The sequence below is a fragment of the Martes martes genome (genome assembly GCF_963455335.1).
Source record: "Martes martes genome assembly, chromosome: 17".
NCBI lineage: Eukaryota > Metazoa > Chordata > Mammalia > Carnivora > Mustelidae > Martes > Martes martes.
Genome location: NC_137905.1, coordinates 10,809,339 through 10,835,943, shown reverse-complemented (window position 1 = coordinate 10,835,943; position 26,605 = coordinate 10,809,339).

The window sequence follows — 26,605 nt, the reverse complement described above, 5'->3', positions numbered from 1 at the left end:
ATGATGATGCCCAACCTCACCTCAAATAATAAAACCTTTGTAACTACCACAGCCAGGACAAACACACACACACACACACACACACACACACACACACACACACCTTATTTTTAAAGTTAGCAAGACATTTATTGCCTCCCAATTTCAGATTCCAAATTAACTTTTCTCTCTCTTATGCCTCATATACCCTGAATTCAAGCCACACGGTTCTACTTCATTCAGTATATCCTGTATCCTCCCCACTCCACACCTTCCCTCATTATTTTCTGCTTGCCAAGTATGCTAATCTTCTCTAGTTAAAAATAATGTTTCCCCTGTAAAGCCTTAGAATTAATCATACGAGGGACTGAATAAGCACTTTTGAGCCATTATTATGCTCCTTTATCATATTCATCTTCTGTCTTGTAGTTCAGCAAAATTATCCTCCCACCTTTATAAGCATCTTGTAGGAAGAAATTACATTTTATTAATTTGTGTTTCAAGTACAGAGTTAAGTGTATGGTACTGCTAATTCTCTGATGCAACTTCAAAGCAGCACCGTTCACACAATTGGACCCCAGGTAGTCCCATCCACAGAGCAAAATACAAATATCCCTTCCCACTCCTCGTGGGAGAACTCACCCGGCTCTTTACACTGCACATTCAGCAAGTGCCTGCCCAATACAATTAAAACTACTTACACCATGTTTTAATAAAGTTGAAAGGGACGTGATGACCTCTCTGCATGCCCTCATCTGTCACATTCTCAGGTCCCACATATCTAATAGATATTCTATGAATTATTACTGTGCTCTTTACCATCTCATGGTTTATCGAGTTCACAGTTTGAAATATGGATGCTCAAACAGCCAAGTTTCACTGCCAGTTTGTCTCACTTTCATCCCGAGTATCAGTTCGGCTAGAGGAGTTCGGTTTTCTGTCTAGATCCTGTCTAACCTAGACACACAGTTCAGAATATTTTCCCAGCTGACAATAACCTAGTATTGGGTGAAATTTGAAAAGCAGTAAAGGTGAGATGATGGACAATTAACGTTTCACTGAAAAAAATAAAAAGGCATCACCAAACCTGTTCGTCCTTCTGTCCCCAACAACAGACACCAGAAAAATCTAAAGCATGATAAGCAAAGGCAATCTAGATGCATTTCCCCAGCCCTCTTAGCAGTGAGAAGTGTCCATGAACCCACAGGATAAAGACCAATGACCCGCCTTCCTGATAAGAGGGAGGGAAGAAGCCGGTGTCCCTCTCCCTTTTTCTGCCATCTCTGAAGGGACACATGATACCTGTAGGGGCAGCGTCTACTTTGCAAACATAACACCACACCAAACAAATCATACAGATGTCAGCTCTCACTTGATTGCACTGTTGAACTAACTCTGGAAGACGTTTAACCCTGGAACTTTTTGTTATATGAGAAAATTAAGCCTTTATTTGCTTCGTCGATCATATTCAGGTTTCTGTCACTTGCAGCAATATCCAAAGTGAAATGTGACCTCGTAGCGCTTAAGTTGTCTTACGTCCCAAACACTGATCTCAGCTCTTTAGTTTTGTTCATTTTCTCCCATCCTTCTGTTTACCCATTACATCTCCATCTTTTGGTTGGATGGACTGAGGCTTAGGAAATGTAGGTACAAAGTGAGCAGTATGCACTCAGATAGCAAACACATCGGGGTTCCACCCCAGGACCTTGCCACTGCTTCTCTAAGTGACAGTAAGCGTGGCACCGCTTTAAACTTCAACTTCCTAATCCAGAAAGCAAGAATACAAGAAGTCCCTCTCCATAAGGGGGTTCTGGGGGCTACATAATATATATAAAGTACTAAAGAAGGACCTGACCCATAGTAAGTGATGAATAAACAGCCATTTTCATTATTTTTGCTCTTAATATTTCCAATATTTACAACCACACATCACAAAGATAGGAAGTGATGGAGAGTTATAAAAACCGACAATATCTACTAATAGACAATGACACAGGATTCAAACTCAAGCTTCTTTCAACTAAAGTACTATATATGTGTTTTTTTTCTTCTATACTATGGTGAAAATATTTAGATAGCTATAACTTCTCCAAGATATCACGGGGATCCAGTCTGCTCTCTGCTGTGACATTTTATATTTCTATAGCCAAGATTTCTGTGAGCTCCAAAAGTGGCAGAATGGGACCTTAAATAGAGAAGTAGGTTCATCTTTGGGTGTTTTCTGATTTCTTTCTCTTCAAAGAAATTAAAAAAAAAAAATCAGAGCAAGGCTTAGACAATGAAAAGTACTTGGTGTGCCTAAATGCATTAACAATACCCATGCTATGTGTGTACAGGGGTCAGACACATAAATATCCAACCCAGGGTGGCCACGGTGTTGAGGGTCATATGAACACTATGGATATTCAGGGGACAAACACCCGACGCTCAACGAGAATACGATGGCTCTGGTCCCTGAGTCTACAAAGATGGCAGGCAGCAAGTGGAATGATAGTGAGGGCACATCTTACTTTTTTCTTCTTTATAAAGGAGAATGTTGAGACAAATGATGCTGACTACCAGTTTGCTATCAAACCTTTGAGGAGCACATATTCTAGTATTTCATGTCACTCAGCATAGAAGTTGCAACCCAACTAGAATTAACTGGAATTTCCAACAGGATTAGAAATGCCGTGGGTAACACCGCAGCCAAGGTTCTCTCACAAGTGTTTTCAGTGACAGGCTTCCTGGGCAGTGTTGGTTCAATCTAGTGGCGTCCTGGAAGAAGAATATTCCAGAGCTCTTTGAGTTAGAATATTGGGGCATCTCTTTCCCTTTGGATTTCTAAAAGGATGATGCATAGAGGAGTCAATTAAATCCTATCAATAAATAGTGGCGCTTCTCTGAGCAACTGAAAGTGCCATCTGCTTAGCTTCTTTAGAGAATCCCCCCAAAGAAGTCCCCTTCCAGTTGATTTATGCCACCGTGGGAGCTTCACGCCAGAGAGAAACCACCAGTTTCTTTTCTTCTGCCTTAAGAAACCTCTTCCAGCGTGATAAGGCAAACTTTCTAAAGGCAGAACTGATGATGTGGCACTTTTTCTGAAACTCTGATTTCTCAAAGATCTCTAAGATCTGGTCCCTAGAAATGAGGCTTCACTTTGTTTTGTATCTCTTAAAAAGAAATGGAATGAAAATTTAAATACGAGTCATGAGGGGCACCTGGGTGGGTTAAGCCTCTGCCTTCGGCTCAGGTCATGATCTCAGGGTCCTGGGATCGAGCCCCACATCAGGCTCTATGCTCAGCAGGGAGTCTGCTTCTCCCTCTCTCTCCGCCTGCCTCTCTGCCTGCTTGTGATCTCTCTCTCTCTGTCAAATAAATAAAATCTTTAAAAAATATATAAATACGAATCACGAGATGAAGAAACACTGCTTGAAAGACGGTCCCAAGAAGAGCTAAAGGGAACAGTGGTGGCTGGCCGAAGCCAAGGGGAGGGCTGGCTCCTTGCCGTGGAGGTCAGGGCTGGGTTTCCCTTCTCACGGTCACTTCTAGGCCATGGGACCTGAGGCAAGACCCTCGGCTTCCAGGAAGCTCGAGTTAACTAAGACAGAGACCGCTCCTGACGCCCTGAGATCACAGAAGGGCGGGATGAGACCCCTCAGCACAGGGCCCGGCCCCAGGATCGGCTCCACAGTGGTAACTCGGTGTGAGCGCAAGTAAACCAGAGCCAATGGAGAACGATGAACTCATGCGTACGGAACGAAAGCCCTTAGTAAGTGCAGGATGCCGAAGTAGATGATGACGAAAATATAGCTCCTAAAAAAAAGGCCGTCTAGCCTATTTATATAAATAGATAAACACAATTAAGCTTATTAGCTTAAATGAATCGGTTTCCTTCTTCAGAGCGCCTCCCATGACAGTGAATGGATGGGCCTTTATTATTGTCTGCCATTAAGAGCTTTAGTAAGTTTATGCTCCCCCTCTATGAACATAAACAAAGGCTGGAAAAACGACTTCGCCAGAGAAGCCTTCCTCTTTTTCTCAGTTTACATTACCGGATCACAGAATGGAACTAAATTCGGAAAACAGCCCGACAAAAAAAAATTGTTAACAGTAGCTACTATTGACTTACTGTTTACTGAACAAATATTCTATCATTTATTAATCAAAAGTCCTATGAGTGCTCATTATCAACGAGCTCTTCACAGGTGGGGCACCTGAAAAATACAGGAGTCTGACCGGCTTCCCAAGGTCACGTGACTATCTAGGCATCAGAAAAGCCAGCACTCCGTGGGCTCTGTGACAGCGCCCTGGAAACAGCTTGGCCGAAGCGAATGACAACCCCTCTCCCTGGTGGTCTCCTGTCAAATCTGGTGAGGTTGTGAGGAGAAGCTGGGCACGCACGAGCCTCTCCAGCTGGTGGCAAGGCCCACCCTCGTACCTTCAGGGCCCTGTCCTGAGAGGGCGAAAGGACATTTCCTAGAGCCTTTGACAGGATGGACGCCTTTGCCAAATTCTGAGGCAACAGCAAGAAAGCCCACTTGTGTCAGGGAAGGGGTGGTCTGATCTAGGACATTTTTATCAGGAGTAAAGCACTTATGTTGGTCTCCACCTGTCTGACTCCTGTTTCTGTCTTTCCACTGTTTCCAGACTCCGGATGGGAAGAAAGGAGGTTCAACTTACCACTCTGGAACCTGTTGCAGCAGAGGTAGTGGGCTGGGAGACTTCCTCAGTTTCAAGGAGATTCTGGAATATCTGCCTGTCCTTTCCAAAGTCAAAGCCTTCTCCCCTTAAAAATATATAGCCTACTATATACTACCCCATCCATCCCACAAGGATTGTAAACCAAGGAAACAGTAGTGTAGGCTCTAGAATTCCAGGAGGAGATCCAAGGAGGTACTAGCTACAAAAGTCGTTTCTTGGCCGGACAGGAAGTAATAAAGCTCGAAGAGGAGGAAAAAGGTAATGGGAGGCGCTCCACACGCCTGTTGAAAAGGAGCAAACTGTGATATTGGTCTGAGCTCGATTCCTTAATTTGTTGAGTGACACTTCACAACTTTAAGTCTCAGATGTTTCACTTCCTTGCCTCAAAACCAACAGTAACACCACAGTACCACCACCTATCTCTTAAATTGTTTTAAGTATTATTATTTGAAAATATCATTATTCATCTATGGTGAAGCCAACAGATCAGGAGGGACCACCGTAGAAAGAGGACTCCATGTTACTTACAGTTCCCAAGAGGAGGGGGCTTGCCATGCTGGGGGATGGGGGTAGGCTGAGGGGTGAAGTGGGGCGCATGGAGAATACCAAGGTCCCTCAGGAAGTAGAGGCAATGAGAGAAAAATGTGGGCAAGGGGCTCTACTGTGTTTTCTGCAGGGAGGAACAGGGGAGGCCGGGGAAGCAGGTTTGGGATCTGCTACTCTGAATAATTTCAGTAGTCTCTGGGGCCCAGCTGTCCGGTACCAAGAGCTGGGGTGACTCAGGCAGGTGGACAGTGGTCCAGGTGGTGTTGAGAGCTCTGTGAGAGCTCAAAAAAGCAGGTGGTTGGCTATGGATTGGTTGTATGAAGGGAAGACACCTAGGGGAGCCTTCCTTTCTTTGGGAATGGGCTAGTCCTGTGAGGGGTAATCTCTCTAGGGTGAGCAAGACCCCAGATGTGAAAGAATCAGACGTATGTGGCTAATACACTCCATTCGCCAGTTACTCTTGCCTGATCCACTTTAAATAAACATATATCCTAGTGAAAGGAGAACAAATATGTAGCTATTGTCAATAACAATTCAAAACCTCAAGGGAAGAGAAATCATAATGTTGTTTAAAATTTATAAATATCACCTTTATAAATATTGGCTTCTTCATGTTACGCTCCGTCTATGATTTCTTTCCCTAGAAGAGATGATGATGAGTTCATGCTATTTCAGCATGATGACTTCCTCTTATCTTTTATCAATCATAGTCACAGATCATGTTTTTGTTCTTGCTCCTAATAATTCTTATAATTAATTACCAATGAAGGGGAGGGATAAAACGTGATCAGGCAGCTGGGGATTGGCAAATATGGTTCCATGTGGACTCCATGCCCTCAGAGGGCTTACAGCTTAATGTAGACAGTAGGTGGTTTGGTTCTGATGGTTTCCAAAGACCAGCAAACATATTAGATGACATCTAGACACCTTAAGGTGTCTGGATCAAACTTAAAATACTATAAATTGGATGTTTTGCCCATTTGATTCCAGAACACTGGATACTTGACACATGGCATCTTTAGGTAAGAAGTTTAGCATAATAACATGCACCATTCCTTATTAACTAAATACGAAGATGGATAAGATGGTGTTTGATTTTCCCATCTAGAAAAGCACTTGAAGGCATAAATAAAGACTACGACAGTGCAAGACATTTGAAGATCCTCATGCCATTGATTCTCCCAGTGGAGAATAAATGAAACATTAATGGAGGAAAAGAAAATAAAGTTCACTTATTTTGACATTATTGCCAGTGTTAGTTTGACAAATAAGTACTAAGAAAAAAAAACAAACCCCAAAACCTAAAGCCACTAATTTAGCTCTATAAATGTATGAGATGCCAGCAGAACTTGATTTTACTTTACCTATTAGATTTGTTTCTGGGATACAGGTAAAGATAATTTTATATATTGATTCATTCTGCCACTGATTTTCATTATGATTTAGAAGAATGGCCTCTAACAGATAAGTCCAACCTGAATAATGAACAGAATTCACCCTTCAAAACTCTGACATCATTTATTATAGCATGAACAGTGAACCTAGTCATTTTCCCACATAAGAGGCAACAGTGTGGCTGAAAGTCTAAACGCACACAACAATTACGTGCTCGCTATGAAGCACATTATCGAATTAAGGCTCATGTTGCTCATGTTTGTTACTGATCTAGAAGTTTCCCAGACAATGTCAAATGACAAGAGGCTCGATCAAACTTGGAAGCTACAATGTGTCAGGCATGTACCTTTAGTAAGTATTAGCTGATAGACCAAATATTTAATATCATTTGGGTTATTCAGAACTTGATACTGAATCAGATAAGCATGTATGTGGATAATTGACCAGGAAACATTTAAAGTTACCTTTTGCTGCTCCGGGTAGATAGCGAATTCATTCAGGGAGAGACTAGAGGGGAGTTTTTCAGACTTAAGGGGATGAAGAAAAATAACTCCATTTTTTTTCCTCTTCATATTTTATGGACTAACTGATCCTAGACTAACTTTAGCACATCTGAAGTGTCAGTTTTAGAAACCAGAATTCCTCAAAGTGTGGCCACTCGCTTGGAACTCCAGAGTTGATATGAAGATTATTTTAAGCTGAAGACACTGGAAATTCAACATATGGAGAAAGAAGCCTTTTCAGAGCTTCCCTTATCTAACTAAAAACAGACACTTCTAAGAAATGAGGACTGCCTTAAATCCCCTCTTCAGGAATTCTCCTCCAAAGAGAGAAACCTAGAGTAAAACTATCATAAATCCCCTCTCTTGGGGGAGTTTTATGACCCTGAAGAAAACAGAAAGACTACCCATACCTGTATAGACAGACATCACCACAAACTTTCTTAGCTCCTATTTGTTCTCCTAAAAACCCCTTTGTTCCTCCCACAGAAGCCATTCCTCCCCACTCCTTCTCCCCTGCTAAGTGTGGTATATAAACCTTTAACTTTAATCATTTAGCCACCAGCTGTTTCTTTTGTTGGCTCTTGCGTTCACACAAATAAACCTTTTATCTGTTCATCATTTCCTTCCTCAATTTAATTTACAGGTTGCAGGCACTGAACCTAAGAGGGAACAAAAAGAGGAATTTCCTCTTCAACAAAAGTATATTAAAGTAAAACACTATGGAATCCCTGAAATCTGCTGTTTTAGAGATGGGAAAGGATTTTGGAATTAGAAGGACATCAGAGGGGTACTATCGTAATAGGTATCAACTTAGTTATGACATTGTTGGGGTGTCTCATTCTGGGAAACAAGCTTGAGATGGGCCCACGGGCCCACGGGTTCTCATGGTACAGGGGCTGATCATGCCTCATTTTTAATTCCTTTTGTTTTTCCTTGGTAGATGATATTGATCCAAACGTTTGATACTAAAAATGTTCAAAATTTGAACTATGAAAGTGTTTTCCCCTCAGGTAGTTATTCTCCAGATGTGGATTCTGCAGAATGAATTACCCCTATGTTCAATTTTAAAATAAAAGTAATTTCACCCTCTTCCCCTCTCCTTCCCACACAGAGATTTTCTGGTATTTAAAGTGCAGCTAACAACTTTTCACTCTCCTGGAATTTTCAGTGGCATCTGCATGAAAATTAAGAAATACTTTGGGAAAGTAATTTAATTTTGCAAATGGAAAGCTAATCTCCGCTCATCATCGAAGCAGTAAAACATAAGAGATTTCTATAAGGAAAATCTCAATTAAAAAAAAAAAAAAAAAACCTTACAGAAGTGAATTATAATGAAGCAAACAATCTTGGAAGCCAGACCTCGATGGTGGAGAAACCCAATTACATATTTTTCCAGCCAGGAATTCAAAGCCACATCAGCCACAGATGCCACTGTCCCAGCGGACCACACAGTTTGCAGTGACTCCTGAGACTTCTTGGGGCTTTTTTTCTCCCTCTGAGTCTCCTGGCACCTGGCAGAGGACAAAGAGAAAGACTCTTCTCTGGTTGCGAAAATCACATTGGAAAAAAAGGGAGAACATTTAGCTTTGGAAGAAACAGGGGTGGCATTTATTCACTTCCCTCCTTCAGAAGATGGTGATATTCCCGGCCTTTTAAAAAGAACTCCACACCATCTGGCTTTCACAGTGGCTCGTACATCTTCCCTTTCTTCAGTGGGGAAAGGTCCTTCTCTCCCGGGGCTGAGCAAACGGACCTCAACAGGACGGTTCCGCTGAAGCAGACGTCCAGATTATTCAGGAAGTTTTCCTTGTGAAATTAATTTTGCACATGCAGATTCGCCCATTCAGACAGTAAGTATTTAGAAAGAAGCTTTCCCATCTTTTCTGTACTAGTACCCAAAATCTCAACAGTATCCTAGCACGAGTGAGGTGAAGATCCGGGAGTCAAACAAGAAAAACGAGTAGTGTTAGTGGAGCTTATCCACTACAAATGTTGATTTTTCTCTATCAGAATCACTTCAGCGGTAAGCTTGCTGTTACCAGGGCTTTTAACTACTTATATTTCTTCAATATATAAATGAAGCAAAAGAGGTTTTTGTTTTGTTTTGTTTTGTTTTCAAGAGTTGCTTTGGCACCTAGAGGTGAAAACTGTGTTCTTACATGACTGGGACTTCATCTTCATTCATTGTCATTTTAAAATAGTACTTTAGAGAAAGACTTGTCTCCTTTTTGTAGAGGAGATCACGTGATGATCTCGGGACCACACTCAACATTTTAAAACCTCCCCAACATGCTTTTCCTAACCCTACCCTGAAACTTTGGGATTTCTTTCATTCTCCTTTCTATTCAGCATACTTTTTATTATTTTTTTAAGCTTTATTTAAAGAGAGAGAAAATGAGTGGGGGAGGTGCAGAGGGAGAAGGACAAGCAGACTCAGCACTGACCACAGAGCCCGAAGCGGGGCTCGATCCCACGACCTGAGGCCACCACCCGAGTGGAATTTATGTCAGATGACCAACCAACTGAGCCACCCAGACACCCCTGTTCAGCATACTTTTTAAAAGCTAGCTAAATGGTCAATATAACAAAATTAAGAAGCTAAATTAACTTCAATTAACTCTTTGAATTCCTGGGCCATGTTTCTTGGTATGGGGTTCTGCTTGGATAGTGAAACAGGTGAGCAGGTGTCAAACAAAAACACTTCCTCTGGCTTGTGTCTTCCTTTACTCCTCCTCTCTGCCTGTGAACATCAATACCCGTTTCAACACGATTCCAAAATCTTTACTTTTTTCAAAATCTCATTTAATAACCCATCATTCCCTCAAGGTCTAGATGACTCAGTGCAAATGTTAATCATGTTTTGTCTTTCCTGATAACCCAAATGAACTTTTCCCCAAAAAATGATTACATGTTTCAGTTATATGGATTTATATTATCTTGAAGTTGTTTTCAGCATTAATGTTCTGCTCTATACCCAGAATGTTACTCTTCCAGAAGGTAGGCTAATCCATTACATCTTTTATAAATTCAAACTGTCTGATATGCATTCAAATAAATGAATGTATCAGTCATGGTGCTCATTTTCCCCCAACACCCTGATCCTTCTTTTTTTTTTTTTTAAAGATTTTATTTATTTATTTGACAGACAGAGATCACAAGTAGGCAGAGAGGCAGGCAGAGAGAGAGAGGAGGAAGCAGGCTCCCCACCAAGCAGAAAGCCCGACGTGGGACTCGATCCCAGGACCCCGGGATCATGACCTGAGCCGAAGGCAGAGGCTTAACCCACTGAGCCACCCAGGTGCCCACCCTGATCCTTCTTATGACCATATATTAAGCTCTCTTCCTGTCTCATATTGTGCAATGGATGTAAGTTACGTACGTCACAGCAATTTTATGTCCTTGAAATAAAGCAAAAATTGAAAGGACACAAGAAGAAACAAACCTGTCATTTTATGAGCTGTAATACTGTCCTTTCAGAAACTTTTGAAATATGCATACAAAAAATGAGCAACGGTAACATTTGGGTATCATGATTTAAAAACCTGGGATTTGGGGGTACCTAGGTGGCTCACTTGGTTAAGTGCCCAACTCGTGATTTTGGCTCAGATCATGATATCAGGGTCGTGACACTACACCCCATGTTGGGCTCTACACTCAGCATGGGATCTGCTTGACATTCTTTCTCTCCCTCTGTCCTACCACACTCACTCTCTCTCAAAAAATGAATAAATTAAATCTTTAAAAAACCCATAAAATAAAAACTGGGATTTCCACACCTAATTAAGTGACAATGCAGTTTTACCCAACACACATTTTTTTTAACTGACCATGCAGAGATCCCAAAAGCATTACCAACAATTTTAAAGAACTGACATCATGAACACTGTATTATCTGATCACACTGCAATAAAATTTGAAATCAATTAAAAAAAAATAGCCTAAAAATCCCATGCATTCTAGGCAATAAACATACATTAAAATACATTTCATTACATACAATAAACATTCTAGGCAATAAACACTTCTTTCCCATCTGTCAATAAATTTGAAAATTTAGTTAAAATGGGTAATATTCTTGATTAAAAAATGAATATTCAAAATTGATCTGAGAAATAGAAAACTGGACCAGATCACAAAAAATTCAAAACAGTGATAATTGTTCTTTCCCAAAAGTCACCTCGCTTAAGGAGCCCTACAGGGGAATGTTAATAAACTTTCAGAATCCATATAATGATACAAAATCTTTCCCGATCACGTTTTAATGGGAAAGACTCTTCTAAGAGTCCGCAATTTACTAGTTTACTTTGGGGCCTAGAATTAGAAGAGATAAAGATACATTTTGAGACTCTACTTCCTTGGGAAGAAAACAGGCAGTTTATTAGCCTACAGAAGTGATACTCACCAATTTGAATACAGTTATCCAAGATGGCCAACCAAAAGGCAAGGCTTTTCATAAGGAAAGATTATAGTTCACTGAAGACAACATCATACCACTAAAGTTTGGTGCCTTTTCCTACTAGAGAATCAAGACATTATAACAAAAAGAAGAATTCCACTGGACATCACTAGCAAGAATAAATGAGAAAATGTAATAAAAGGGAACACAGGAGCAAAATTAATTTTAAAATATTGAGAAAACAAGTAGCATTGTGTATAGTATTTATGAAGTACATTCTGAAAGTTTATTAAAGGACATAAAAGACACCTTAATAAATGCAGAGACATTCCATGTTTATGTGGGAAAGACTCTACACTATAAAGATAATATGTGGATTAATTTAGAAAATCCAGTTAATCTAAAATTGAATGCAATTCCGAACAGAATTTAATCATGTCTTTGGGGAATCGACATATTGTGAGTATACTTTGCACTGAAGAATGATTATACCAGTAAAGGTCTGAAGATAGTTTAAAAATATGGAAATCAAACAAAGGGACACACATGTCATGGTAATTAGAACAGTGTACATTTGGCACCAGAACAACAACAACAAAAATAACAATAGATCAACGGAACCAAACAGGTTACTGTATGACAATTTACTACACGACAAACAGTGCAGAGAAGTGAGTTCATCATTTTGGGAATAATTAAATCCCTCCTCAAACATACATTAAAAATATTTTTTAGGTAGATTAAACCTATTACTGTGAAAAGGGAAACCCTGCAAGGAGAAATACAGGAGAGGGCGCCTGAGTGGCTCAGTCGGTTAAGCATCTGCCTTCAGCTCATGTCATGATCCCAGGATCCTGAGATCGAGCCCCATGGTGGGCTCCCTGCTTTTTGGGGAGTCTGCTTCTCCCTCTTGCTCTGACCCTTCCGCCTACTAGTGTCCTCTCTTTCACAATCATGCTTTCTCTGAAACGAATAAATTAAAAAAAAGAAGAAGAAGAAGAAGAAGAAGAAGAAGAAACTACAGGAGAGAAAAATGTATGATGTATGATGTTAGGGTTAGAACAGATTTCTTAAACAAGTCTGAAGGGGAAAAAAAATGAAGTATAAGAGGAAAGACTCATAAATTTGGCTATGTTAAAATTAGCAACATTTTACAATGAACAATGCCACAGACACAATCAATTTAAAACAGCAGGACTTGAGAAGACATTAGGAAGATGTATAACCCATAAGGACTAGACTACATAAAAATGTCCTAAAACTCCACAACAAAAACCACAGTGTAGGAGGAAGGACAGAAAATTTGACTGCACACTGCACAGGAAAAAAATTTAAAAAGCACAAGTGGCAAATAAGCATAGAAAGAGATATTAAAAACCTCAGTAGAAATCAGCAAACATTTCCAGCAACATATTTTTACAACACAATTAATATTACTGCGGCTTTGAGAAATACTGTTTTCTGGAAGCTAGATTGGTAAGGCATTCTGTGAAGCACTGTGGCCACATTTGACAAAATTAAAAATGTGTGCATGTCTACAGTATGCGCATTCCACACTTTTTTCTAAGAGCTTGAAGCCAGGGACAATCTAAGCATCCATCAGAGGGGAAGGGGGAAATGAAATTTGCCAAATCCATGAAGCGAAATACCAAGATAGCAGAAAAAGCAATAAAATAAATCCACATTTGTGAATACGAACAGATCTCCGACACATAATCTTGAGTAAAGCAAGCAAGATTCCGAATAAGATCTAACCTAAGATATGATTTATATGTATATTTTTTAAGGAACACAACATAATATGTACATATTAGAAAGATATTAGACCGGGAATTGGGGGCATAAGGTGGGGGGAGAAGAATGGAGGCAATGAGAGTGAAGATGTCAACAAGAAGAATTAAGAAAAAAAAAAAAGGAAAACTTACACCAATAATGATCTTGTTCATCTAACGGAGGAGCATGGTGAACTGAGCCAACCCAGTTGTGTGTACTGATATCCCTCACAAATAAAATAATTTAAAAAATAAATCAGATGTGATGATTGAATAGAAAAATGTTAAGTATAGGAGAATGGGGAAGAGAAATCTGTTGACAGAAAGGAAGGCATGAAGGCATAAAGAAATCAAGTCCTTAAATTCTGAAGAAACTAAAAACAGTCATATGACTCTACCAGACGGCTGGGTGTGAAGGAGATGGGTGTATAATTGAGCTAAGTCATTACCCACTGGGGTTAATTTTCCAGAGATGCTCTAACAAATTACCAACAACTCAGTGAATTAAAACACCTTTAATTTATTCTCTTACAGCTCTGTAGGTTAGAAACTCAAAATAGGTTTCGCTGGGCTAAAATCAAGGTGTGGGAAGGACTGTGATCCTTTTTGGAGATTCTAGGGGAGAACCCATTTCTTTGCCTTTTCTAGCTTCTAGAGGTTGCCCACATGCCTTGGCATGACTTCCCTTCTTTCCATCTTCAAAGACAATAATGTTGCCTCTCTCCATTGGAGCAAGAGGCTCAGCATTTCTCACTGACATATCCACTAGCCTAAATGTTAAGGATAATGTAGGAGCAAGAGACAAAAAATCTGGCTTTGCCTCCCTCTCCCTTTGATAGAGTCCGTGTTACTTTTGAAATCGTTGTCCACAAGGCACCCCGGAGCAGTTCTTAAACAACAAACAAAGCTGGGAAATACAGACTTAGTATTTGGCAGAGAATCAGCTTTGAGCCTTGGGTGCCTAGACCACAACAGCAGGAAATACCAGCTAGGGCAAAGCACTAGCTAATAAATTTGTCCTCTAACACTAATGCAGTTAAAGATATTTTATTAATCGTTTTAATGTACTAGTTAGTATTTGCGGACATTTTGGTCTTGCTTAATGTTATTAAGTTCTTCCCATTAGATTCTGCCTACATAGCGCCCTACTTACTTACTCATACTCTGCTCTGGAACACCACCTTGTCCCCTTTCCTAGAACATCTTCCTGGCATATAACGAACTTTGCATGAACAGATGAAAATGTTTAAAAAAACCAGGCTAATAAGTTGGAACAATGACCAGAAACAAGTCTGAAGAAGTGAGATAATGCTATAAGTTAAAAAAGAAATATGACAGCCTAGTAACCACCACCTTACCCAGTGATCAAAGTTAACATCCCAGTGAGAATTCATGCTGACATCATGTACTTCCTGATAATTTCACCTGGGTGATATTTTCCAATAAACCCCAACTCCAGACTAATCATGAGAAAGACAGAAAATCCAAATTGAGTGACATTCTACAAAATGCCTGACCAGCACTCTCCAAAATTGTCAAGGTCATGAGAAGCAAGGAAGCAATGAGATATGGTCACACACCAGGGGAGACTAAGGAGACACCACAACTCACAGCAATACGACAGACTGACTGGGACTGTGAGACGGAAAGGTGGCATCAGAATTTAGTTAATAATATTGTGCCAATGTCGGTTCCTTAGTTTTGATGAATATATTTGGGTGATAGAAGAGACCAACACTAAGGGAAGTTGGGTGAGGGGTAGATGGAAACTTTATGTACTCTATTTTTAACTTTTCTGTGAATCTAAAACTATTCCCAAATAAAACATCTATTAAAAAAAAAAAGGAAACCTAACAAAAATTTTTTAATGAAAAAAATGTTAAAAAGGAAATCTGTATGACAAATGAATATGGCCAAATATTGCGAGAGGATTTTTTTTAATTTTATTTTTTTATTTTAATTCAATTAATTAATATATAATGTATTATTAGTTTCAGAGGCAGAGGTCAGTGATTCATCAGTCTTCTGTAACACCCAGTACTCGTTACATCACATGCCCTCCTTAATGTTCATCACCCAGTTACCCCATCCCCCCATCCTGCTCCCTTCCAGCAGTGCTCTGTTTGTCTCTTATATCAAGAGTCTGCATGAGAGGATATTGAGAGAGGAAGCGGTGGGGGCAGGGGGAGGAGGGAGAGGAGGAGAAGAGAGGGGAAGGGTGGGGAGGGGAAGGGAAGAAAGAAAGCCAGCCAGCCAGCCAATCAACATCACTCAACAAAAGCCACAAACCACATTTTGGAGGGATTTTTATTGTACTAAGTGGGGTTATCGTACTAAGTACTTTATACACATTATTTACTCATTACTTAAGCTCCACATGACAGATATCACTAGCATCAACACTTTAGAGAAGAAGCAGTGAAAGCTAAGAGGTTATCTACTCTGCCCAAGATAACCTGATAGGAGGAAATGAGATTCAATCCAGGAGATCAGTCCACAAAACTCACACTCTTCCACATGACGCTTGAACATTCTATGACCTCTTCCATTGTTTCCTGTCATTTTAAACAAAAGCACATCCCAGCAAACTGAGTAAGGACTCAACCGTATCACCCTACACATGGTCTTTGTTGAACAGTTTAACAGAAAGGCATAATGAGGACTGTCCTCTATTTTATGATACAAGAAGAAATAGGGGAGGTGCACATGGAGAGAAGTTACACTAGATATAAAAATACTCATGTGGCAAGAAGAGAGCCACTAAATTCACTTTTAAGCAATCACCAGCCAACTTTCTCATAATGCTTGGACCGTGAACTGATCTGTTCAAACACCAGTACAGTGTCATTGTGAAGCTTAACCTTCACTTTGTCTCCATCCACTAGAATGTGATGTCCAGGAGGTTAATGTTTTTTGTCTCTTCTCTTCACTGGCATTTTCCAAATGCCTACAAGAGTGTCTGGTACAAAGTAGATATGTTTTTTAAAAATGTGTATTTTTTAATATATTAAAAATATTTTAAAAATATATATGTATATCTTCAAAATCTCCCAAAGAGGGAAGGTAAAGAGGGAGAGAGAGGGAGAAGTTGGGGAGGGAGGGGAAGAAGACAATTTCCAGAAGCAGAAGAAATTCCGACTTCAGCCATTCTGATGTAGCATCGAGGGAAAGACGTTGGGAAAAAGTTTGCCCCATTAACTGAATTTCTCTAAATTGAAGTCTGTGTTAAGTAAAGAAATAGTTTTTAAGGAAACCTGAAAAAATCCCCCTTCTACTGGGCTGGGTTATCAATTTTAAAACATATGAATTAGGTGGGCTCCTCTCTTAGGGCAAGACACAAATTATCAAACTTTCTTCCAGGTTTCAAAACATTACTTTAGTCATCACCTTTTTTTTTTTTTTTTTAAACTCATTCATACATGGATACCAGGTTGTTGTTGTGTTGCTGTTTTTTTTTTGTTTGCTTGTTTGTTTGTTTTTTTATGGATACCAGTTTTTAACCACTATTGAAATATATAAGATAAAACCATGAAAAGCAGAAGTGTCAGCTGAAAAACTGAATGCACTCTTCTCTTCCTGAACTTGTGAAGTACCTCATGGCCCAAATCAACCAGTATTCTTCTTTTGCCAAATTTCTACTTGCTTTTGAGTTGCTCTTTGGTGTGTAAAAAGTTGATTTATCAACTCAAGCAAAATCTTTTGAGGGTTTTATCTTTTATGTGGTCATGAAAACACTGTAATCAGTTCTGCATTTCTGATTAGAGTTAAGGGCCTTTCACGGACTCCATTTATTGCAAATGGGGACAATATCAAAAGAAGCCAATTTTAATAAAAGCCTCCCTCCAAAAAGATAGGAGAAGCTTCCTCCTTCTGCTGTGATAAATACTTCCAGGTGGTATTTGATGGACAATAAGAACCCAGTGCATCTGGCATTCATAGCAGAGTTCAGAATTAGAATTTTAGATCACGCTGGCAAGCCTGAGTAATTCTTTAATTCTTCAAATGGAACACAATTTGCTCAATCTTACACAGCATTCTGACTTTAATTAAAATATACTGTGCGATATAGAAATATTACACCAACTTGCAAATCCCAACTTGATAGAAGTGGGAGGGGGCATCAAACACCGCTATTTAATTATTTGTATTATACTTCGTCAAAAGAATCACACATTACCAGAGGGACCATAACAGTTTCTTCCAGAGTTTATGGGAGCTGAGCATTACAAAAGGATGCTGTCGTGCTACGAAGCAGATGTGAGCAGTCTTCATTTCTAGAGAAAAGCTTTAAAAATAAATACAGAGATCTGCTTCTTGAGCGATTGGGTTTCCCCCAAACTTTCTTCTAGTCAAATGCTGTCAATGATATTTTCAGGAAGAGCACCACCTAATTGAAGACCAGATGGGTACGCATTGCTTTACACTGATGACTGAATTTCAAAATTCAATATCAAAAAAGGCATGCGGTGGTAAGAGCAGTTAATCACAAGCCTTTGAAATGTTGCCCATATATCAGTCAATGCTTCGTCTAATTAAAGAGAAGAGTCATGGATAACAACAGAAGCTCTATCCAGACCTGGATCCTGCATCCTTGAAGAACAAATTGGGACTGAGAATTTGTCCTCAGTGCTTGGACTACAGAAACCTGAGAGTCCCTGAAAACTGACAATGGTGTTTAGTCCTGCTAGATAAATTTCAGTAGTGGATTTTTAAATGCTCCAAAGCAATTTCTATTCAGGCTTAGAATAGAGAATGGCCTTGTGAGCCTCTTGCTCAGAAAAGGTGCATATTTTGAGCTCTCAAACACGTATAAGAAATTCTTCTCAGTTGAGTCTATAAAAATGTATTAAAGACATTCACATCTCTATTAGGAGAATCTTTTTTTTTTTTTTTTTTTTTTTTTTTTTTTTTTTTTTTAATTTTTTTTATTTTAATAAACATATAATGTATTTTTATCCCCAGGGGTACAGGTCTGTGAATCGTCTGGTTTACACATTTCACAGCACTCATCATAGCACATACCCTCCCCAATGTCCATTTCCCCACCACCCTCTCCCATCCCCCTTCCCCTCCGCAACCCTCAGTCTGTTTCTTGAGATTGAGTCTTTTATGGTTTGTCTCCCTCCCAATCCCATCTTTTCATTTTTTCTTTTCCTACCTCCCCCCAAACCCCCCCACCTTGCATCTCCACTTCCTCATATCAAAGAGATCATATGATAGTTATATTTCTCCGATTGACTTATTTCGCTAAGCATGATACCCTCTAGTTCCATCCACGTCGTCGCAAATGGCAAGATTTCATGTCTCTTGATGGCTGCATAGTATTCCATTGTGTATATATACCACATCTTCTTTATCCATTCATCTGTTGATGGACATCTAGGCGCTTTCCACAGTTTGGCTATTGTGGACATTGCTGCTATAAACATTCGGGTGCACGTGCCCCTTCGGAGCACCACGTTTGTATCTTTAGGATATATACCCAGGAGTGCAATTGCTGGGTCGTAGGGTAGCTCTATTTTCAGTTTTTTGAGGAACCTCCACACTGTTTTCCAGAGTGGTTGCACCAGCTTGCATTCCCACCAACAGTGTAGGAGGGTTCCCCTCTCTCCGCATCCTCGCCAGCATCTGTCATTTCTTGACTTGTTCATTTTAGCCATTCTGACTGGTGTGAGGTGGTATCTCATTGTGGTTTTGATTTGTATTTCCCTGATGCCGAGTGATGTGGAGCATTTTTTCATGTGTCTGTTGGCCATCTGGATGTCTTCCTTGCAGAAATGTCTGTTCATGTCCTCTGCCCATTTCTTGACTGGATTATTTGTTCTTTGGGTATTGAGTTTGATAAGCTCTTTATAGATTTTGGATACGAGCCCTTTATCTGATATGTCGTTTGCAAATATCTTCTCCCATTCTGTCAGTTGTCTTTTGGTTTTGTTAACTGTTTCCTTTGCTGTGCAAAAGCTTTTGATCTTGATGAAATCCCAATAGTTCATTTTTGCCCTTGCTTCTGTTGCCTTTGGCAATGTTCCTAGGAAGAAGTTGCTGCGGTGGAGGTCAAAGAGGTTGCTGCCTGCATTGTCCTCAAGGATTTTGATAGATTCCTTTCGCACATTCTATTAGGAGAATCTTACCAAGTGAAAGGAACAACCTCAAACTGGAGCTTTCATAGGCTTTGCACTTTTCTGAATTCATGAATGAATTACAGCCTGTATAACTAGCCGATTGTATAAATCTTCAAGACAGTTGCCTCTGGAAGTGGGCCCAGTACCATGACAACAAACTTCTTTTGGTTTTATCATTGACTTGCGCAAAATATTCAGATTTTGCTTCTAAACTGTACTTCAATAAAGCAATCCATCCACTCTTTATTATATATATCCTAGAACTCAAGCTACAGTAAAGCAAGACAGGAGAACTGCAAACGAATTACCAGTCCCAATTAGTTACCAGCCTACATCTGAGACCATTGCCACCTAACTTACAGTCATGCCTTTTAGTGGGAGAAATAGATTTCTTTGCCCCATAAATGGCAGACGTGGTCATGTGACTGTATTAGCCAATGGGATGTAACGGATGGCATTCACGCCATATCCAACTAGAAGACCTGAGAGTCTCTGCTTCTTTGCCCATTGGTACTTTTTCCTACAATGTGTCCCAGACTGCCGAGATCCTGGAGGGATAAAGAAATTTTGAGCAAAGGCACAGCTAAGCAGCAGACGCCACAGCGAAAACGCAGTATGAACAAGAAATAGAAATCTTTGTTGTTCTAAATTACTGATATTTTATTTATTACCAAACCAAAACCTCAGCAAGACTGACTGACTTTTTTTTCTTACTTCGTTATCAGTTGACAGTTACTGAGTCGCTGGTATATTCCCACATTGCGCTGAACGCCTTAACAAATGTAATTTTGTTGTCACAGTTTGTATAAATTAGAATTTGGAAAATTGAGATTGCAAACTCAGTAACATTCAATCTACAGTCATGGTTTTTTACATAAAAAATAACACTGTGAGGAAGTTTCGGAAGCTAATGCAGCTAATTCTTTAGCCACAATGTCCCCTCACAGTACTCCAAAGGCACCTTACATTTTCACACTTTGTGAGTGTTGTTCTGACATTCAGAAGGCCCCTATCTCCCACACAACTTCCCATTTCCACATATAAATGCTCTTTATGTCCTGGGCTTGCGATCCAATGCCACTCTCTGCTTAAAATCTCTGATCCTTCAGGCGAGTCAACCCGACCACGTCGTCTGTTTTCCTGCTACTGTTTACTTTCAAGGATACTGGCGTGTAAGCTCCTTGAGGTCTGGGACATTTACTGTTTTGTTCTTTCCTCCTTCTCTGATGCCCAGAACGACACATAGCCAAGAGCAAGCACTCTACACTCTGGGTGAATAAGGTCTAGCACTTTGTACAACTCGCTCTGTATCTCTATCATTCACCATAGAGTAAGTGCGGAGCAGAGGAAGTCTGTATCTTGGTTGACTTTTTATGCCCACAGCACCTCCGGTGGTGATGGAAACATAAAAACTGTTTATCGCTGAATGTGAATCTCACAAAAAACGTCTGTAATGGGATCAGCCTATTTTCATCAAAATACTTTTGTTTTTTTTTAAATGCCTGGTTTGCACAACTACCTTGCCTGTTCTATCACCTGTTACCCAGCTGGCCTATAATACGCATCGGAAAAATGGAAAGATCACAGATCATTTATAAGATAAACATTTTAGGTTAAGTATAACTGGTGAATCCCGAAATGAGTATCTGTTGTTACTAAATTTTTCTGGCTTTATTACCTGTACTTATTCTGGGACAGCTAAAACAGGAACCGATGCAAAAAAGAACATGGATTTTTCCCAACCTTGGTATACATCCACATCGTTCTCCTCTATCTGGGACAGTTGAAGATTTGAGGGGCCTGATCCCAGCAAATATTATCACAACCCACACAGGGGGCTTATGAACTGCTGACTCTTAAATCCGGTCACTCTTCATTTGATTCATTTATTCAACAAGTAGCCATCCTACAGCGGTTGGCTGCAGACCAAATTCAAAGGAAAGAGGGGTTCTGTTTGCATTTGGGTAGTGTTTCAAAATCCAAATACTTAAATCGGCTGGCACATTTTAAAAATCAGAAAGTTTTACATAAATGACAAATCCACGATGTCTCTTGAGAAACAGATGTGACTGCGCTGGGACTGTTTTTTTGTATGCAACACAGCTAGAAAGGAGGGCTGGTTGTTTCCCCCCTGGGTAGAGCATGTGTTCCCTCCCAACTTTGTTCCAGTCCTGACCTCCTCCTGTGGTCCTATACCAGACATGCATTTAATCTCTAGAACATGTAAACGTATGGGTATGTAATACTGGCTCACTCTGTCCCCTCATCCACAGTGAGGAGGGGTGTTTGTGAATACATAGAGCCATCCTTCTCCATTATATAGTGGTTCTCAAACTGTAGTCTGTTGGGTCCCCATAATCCTGCCATGGTGCCCTAAGGTCAAAATTATTTTCATAATAAAGATGCTCACTGACTTTTCACTATGTTGATATTTGCACAGTCATTATATTTTTCAATGTCACACACTTGAAATAAAATAAAGGAAATCCAGCTTCACTTAAGAATGTCCCCAATGGGATACCTGAGTGGCTCAGTTGATTAAGCATCCAACTTCTGATTTTAGGTCTTGATCTTGGGATCAGGAGGTCAAGCCTCGCATTGGCCCAGCATGGAAACTACTAAAAAAAAGAAAGAAAGAAAGAAAGAAAGAAGGAAAGTCACTAATGAAACAATAAATTGTATTTAGTAAAATTAAATTTTATTAATCTATAAAGAACTTATCAAACTCAACACCCAAAGAACAAATAATCCAATCAAGAAATGGGCAGAAGACATGAACAGACATTTCTCCAAAGAAGATGTCCAAATGGCCAACAGACACATGAAAAAGTGTTCCACATCACTCAGCAGCAGGGAAATACAAATCAAAACCACAGTGAGATACCACCTCATACCAGTCAGAATGGCTAAAATTGACAAGTCAGGAAATGACAGATGCTGGCGAGGATGCGGAGAAAGGGAAGTCCTCCTACACTGTTAGTGGAAATGCAAGCTGGTGCAGCCACTCTGGAAAACAGCATGGAGGTTCCTCAAAAAGTTGAAAATACAGCTATCCTATGCCCCAGCAATTGCACTACTGGGTATTTACCCTAAAGATACAAACGTAGTGATCCGAAGGGGCACATGCACCTGAATGTTTATAGCAGCAATGTCCACAATAGCCAAACTATGGAAAGAGCCTAGATGTCCATCAATAGATGAATACATAAAGAATATGTGGTATATATACACAATGGAATATTATGCAGCTATCAAAAAAAACCTGAAATCTTGCCATTTGCAATGACGTGTATGGAACTAGGGGCTATTATGCTAAGCGAAATAAGTCAATCAGAGAAAGACAATTATCATATGATCTCACTGATATGAGGAATTTGAGAAACAGGACAGAGGATCATAGGGGATCCATGAGCTTGATAGCTACCATGAGCTTGATAGCTTTCCAAAAACTAAAGACTTTTTTTTTTTTTTTAAAAGATTTTATTTATTTATTCGACAGACAGAGATCACAAGTAGTCAGAGAGGCAGGCAGAGAGAGAAGGGGAAGCAGGCTCCCTGCTGAGCAGAGAGCCCGATGTGGGGCTCGATCCCAGGACCCTGGGATCATGACCTGAGCCGAAGGCAGAGGCTTTAACCCACTGAGCCACCCAGGCGCCCCAAGACTTTTTTTTTTTTTTTTTTTTTTTTTTTTTTAATGAGAATGGCCGTTATCTGAACAAATGTGATATTTTTAAATATTGCATGAAATGGGCCAAAATTTGTAACAGTGAGCCAGTATTTCCTTAAAGTCTAATGCAGAGTATTATATTCATGAGTAAAGATGCTCTGTGTGGGTTTTAATGCAACGAGATGCATGGTGTAGACTGCATGTTGCAGCCAACCCTCAAGAAACTACCACTTGTCAAGCTTTGGTGTAGTATTAAAGAAGAATGGCCACCATCATCTGAAAAGGCTGTTAAAATACTCCACTGCTTTCATTACATATCTGTCCAAAGTTGGATTTTCTTCACATACAGACTGAATTCAGAAGCAGTCTTGGAAGTCAACCAATTTTCTACTGAGGCAGTCATCCTAAAAACCTGAAAACATTTACAAACAATGCCTTTCTTCTCGTTATTTTTTTTAATTTTTGAAATGTATTACTTGTAAGATACATAATTTATGTTACCCATAATGGGTCCATTTTTTATTGCAAATGAATTATGGAATATGTATTTTAAAACCTTATCTGCTTAAATTTCTAGTACGATAAACAACACTGTATGTAACCCACATTCACAAAGACTCTTTGGGGGTCCTCAATAACTTTTAAAACCATAATGTCCTAAGAACAAAAGCTTGGGATTTGTTGCTTCAGCACAACATCAATAGTCTCATTTATCTTAATGAAATACACATTATAGCAGTTGCCTATTTTATTGTCATTTCTGAAAAGGAAAGAAGAAAAATCTTTATTTCCTGAATCATAATCAATAGCATTCAAGAAGTTTTAATCTTTCAAAGGTACCTATAATAAACAGGCGGGTATAGTGTATAACTAACAAGATATTGACAAATATTCAGAAATGCCATTTTTTTCATTAGCTGCTATTCAAAGATGAGGGAATTACCCCAATTTTACTTTATATATATTATTTACTCTATGAGTTCCCTTTACTGAGACAGGAACTCAGCAGAAATTCTTAATTTTAACAATTAGAAATTATATGTAATATATACATATATACACACACACATATGTCTCTGTGTGTATATATATGTGTATATATAGAAAGAGACATAGATACAGATATAGACACAGGTATCACCTTGGACTCTACCAATAATTAATTGTAGTTTTGTGGCTCCGTTCCCCACACCTGAGGGACACAGACTGCATTAGTCTCCTAAGGATACAATAACAAATTAAAGCAACATAAATATACTATGTTTGGGGTGCCTGGGTGGCTCAGTGGGTTAAAGCTCTGCCTTCGGCTCAGGTCATGATCCTAGGGTCCTGGGATCGAGCCCCGCATCAGGCTCTCTGCTCAGCGGGGAGCCTGCTTCCTCCTCTCTCTCTGCCTGCTTCTCTGCCTACTTGTGATCTCTGTCAAATAAATGAATAAAATCTTTAAAAATATATATATGTATATACTATGTTCAAGTTCTGTACAACACGAGGCCAATACAGGTCACACTGACTAAAATCAGCAAGCACATTGGCAGGGTTGCATTTCCTTTCTAGAGGTTCTAGAGAACTATTTCCCTGCCTTTTCCAGCTTCTAGAAACCTCCTTCTTCATTTTCAAAGACAGCAATGTTACATATCTCGGTATCTTTTTCTTGTAGTCACATATTCCTGTGATCAAAGCTGGGAAAGGTTCAAAGGACCCTTGGGATTACTTTGGGGAATCTACGATCATCTCCTCATCTCAAGATCCTTAATTCATTTGAATCTTCTAAACTCTTTTTGTCTTGTAAGGTAACACATTCACAGGTTCCAGGGATAAGTACGTGGTCTTCTTTGGGGGCCGGGGTGTGGGGGGTCATTGTTTTGCCTACCACACAGTCGAATGAAGTAAATGAACTGTGTTCATACATCCTGTCTGTGCATCAACATACGTATCCCAGCAGTCCTGCTGAATGACAAAGACTGGTTCCACTCAGTCTCCTGAGACCTTCGTCAAAAGCACCGTGACTTCGGAAGCCAGCTGTGTATTAGGGAAAAGCCAAATCATCTGATGATTAAAATAACTAGTCTCTGATCTATGGAAAACTATTACATGACATCACATTCCCACTGACTTCTCCCGCTGCATTTCTGGATCTTCGTAACCACGGAAACAAGTGCACTCCCACTGACACGTAGATATTCTTTATTCGTAGGCCCACACTGTCCCAACAGTAAAATGACAGAAAAAAATTAAAAAGTAAACACATGCATCAAACACCTCACCTCATCACCGAACACCCTCACCCCATCAGCACCCCTGAAACACACATACATTTTGTTTGTAGCTAACTGGAATCTTGGGTGTTTCCTGAATAAAATTTGACTCTTAAAAATGTAAGTATTTTTCATCGCACCTGAAGATACATTTAACATGTGCTGTACATTTTTAACCAAGCTGGTTAATTATGGCAAATCATATTCCAAGACACTAATGGCTGGCCTAGGTCCACAGAGCCGTGACTTGAGGGGCTACACAGACAGAATCACCTGTTTTCTTTCATGTAATCATTTCCTGGTCTGGAGGCTTCCTGTTCCTTTCAATTGAGTATAGACCGGTAATATTTGAGCAACAGGAAAATAACATCTGGTATAGTGAAGATCAAACTGGGGATGATTTTGAAGAGAAAAGACAAGAAGTTCAGTACCAGCTTCAAGGGCGGGATTAGCCTCCCCCTGCACGCTGCTCTCTCTGCAGCGTCATTTGAGGTCAACTGTAAGACTTATGCTGGGTACCTTCTCCTCCCACTGGTGTTTGGCCTCTGTGGTGGACGGCAGGGCCCCGGCTGAGAATAACCAATCAGAGCCAAAAGACCTATGGAAACAATGTGATTTGCATCCGCTAATGCAGAAGGACGAATGGAAGTTATTGTCAAGAAAAGTGCTTTCTTCTCCTTCTGCATGTCAAGTCTGAAACCCTGCAGGCTTCACAAGGCTCTCTAAGAATATTACTGGTGCTTATGTTCTTCTGATTGTGAGACTCTCAGAAAACGAAATGGGCTTTCTCGGGGGGTGAGTCTTATGTCACTGGAGATATTCAAGATGAAGCGGAAAGACCACTTTTCTGGATGTTCTTAGGGAGTTTCTACATAGACTTTTCAATACAATCTTGTTTTAATGAAAATTACTGTCCGAAAGATAGTTTTAACAACAATAAAACTGCTCTACAAGTTAGATTTAACTCAACTGTGAAAGAAAAGTCTATTTGAAGGAAGTGGTAACAGGGTGACTCAGTTGGTTGAGAACTACTCCTGACGTCGGCTCAGTCATGATCTCGGGGTGGTGAGACGGAGCCCCATGTTGGGTTCCACATTCAGTGGGGAGTCTGCTGGAGATTCTCTTTCCCTTCCCACCCCCTCAACCCCCCGATTGTATTTCTCTCTCTCTCTCTCTCTGAAACAGAAAAGAAAATGGTACCAAATCAAATTGACAAAAATTAACTCAGAATGAATCACAGATCTAAATGTTGCAAAAAGTACTAAAGAAAAACTTCACTAAAAT